The following is a 1,431-nucleotide window of genomic DNA, read 5'->3' as shown; positions in this document are numbered from 1 at the left end:
GGGAGGGAGGGGAGTAGGGAGGGAGGGAGAGAGGGAGGGAGACGGCTCTAGATGCTGATGGGGCACGGGAGCGTCACCACAGGGTCACAGGGTGGTGAGCGCCACGAGTGCGGCCCCAAGTTCACTTTCACTCATCGGCAGCGCGGCGCGGCGCGGCGTGGCGTAGCGTGCTGACGGCGTGCCACTTTGGCCGGATTGAAAAGATCTTGCCACGGCTACACCACCCGAGAGCAGCCCCCACTCTGATTACCATCAAGCGCAGAGCTGTCATTTTTCTGATTATTTTGCTTATTATTTGCTTTTCATATGAAGCAAATTGAATCGACGCGAGTGAAAGTGGTTTGAATGGGACTCTCGCGGCGTTCGCTCCGGCCCAGGGCGTCGATATGCGTGACCCAGTCCGCCCCGCCCCGCCCCGCCCCGCCGCCGGTTGGCGGTCAGGCCGCGTCAGGTTACCCCGCTCGTCTGGGTGCCGTCGGTCCCGTCTGGGCATGCGCACCGGCCTTCTTCTAGACAGGGAGGGGCAGCCGGACGCTCCGCGCGCAGCAGCAGCAGCAGCAGCAGCAGCAGCACCCACGACTCAATCAGTGTCGGGTTGCAGCCGGAACGCTGATTGCAATAATTGCTCACTTATTCGCAAGCGCGGGCCGCGGACAGAAGCGGCTCGCCACCGGTGCGGGCGGGGGTGGGGGGAGGGGGCGAGGACTTTCGCGCAAAAGGGGGTTTCCCCCGCGACTACCGTACCGTCGTCGTGGGCGCAGTGCCCGTCGACTGCCGGAGACGATGTCAAGCATGACCCCCATAAGTTTTAAGATCACATCACCAACCTAGAGGTCGTAGGGCAGCCATGATATTTGTACCCCGACCCCGCATTTGTACCCCAGGGTACAAATTTCAGCGGGCCTCCACGATTTTTTTTTTGTATTTTTGAGAAACAAAATTGCGAATGACGAATGGCGAATGACAATGGTGACTCTGGACCTACTTACTACGGCAGGAGTGTTGCGTTTATATATAAACTTCGTCGCCCCCACACAAGGGTCCCTTCACTCAAAAACATCAATGTACACCATCAGAAAAAAATACAAAAAAATCACGAAAAAATCGTGAAAAATCAACGAAAAGTCAGAAGAAGAAAAAAAACCAGAAAAAATCAAGAAAAACAGAAAAAATCAAGAAAAACAGAAAAAATCAAGAAAAACAGAAAAAATCAAGAAAAACAGAAAAATGAAGGAGGACCCCTCGCTCCCAAAGGCCCGTTGTTGTAATCTTTGTGACTGAACGGCAAAAATGAGAGAAGGGTAATGAAGGGAGTTTTGGGTCCCACCGACTGTACGGTTGTAAAGCAAGTGCAGCAGGCGAGTGCAGTAGGTGCAGGAGGTGCGGTTCTATTGGGGGTAATGGAGCCTAGCGGGGGGGCGGGGCGGTACG

The sequence above is a fragment of the Frankliniella occidentalis genome, unplaced genomic scaffold, assembly GCF_000697945.3.
Source record: "Frankliniella occidentalis isolate FOCC.00 unplaced genomic scaffold, Focc_3.1 Scaffold27, whole genome shotgun sequence".
NCBI lineage: Eukaryota > Metazoa > Arthropoda > Insecta > Thysanoptera > Thripidae > Frankliniella > Frankliniella occidentalis.
Note: the sequence above shows the minus strand (reverse complement) of the source record.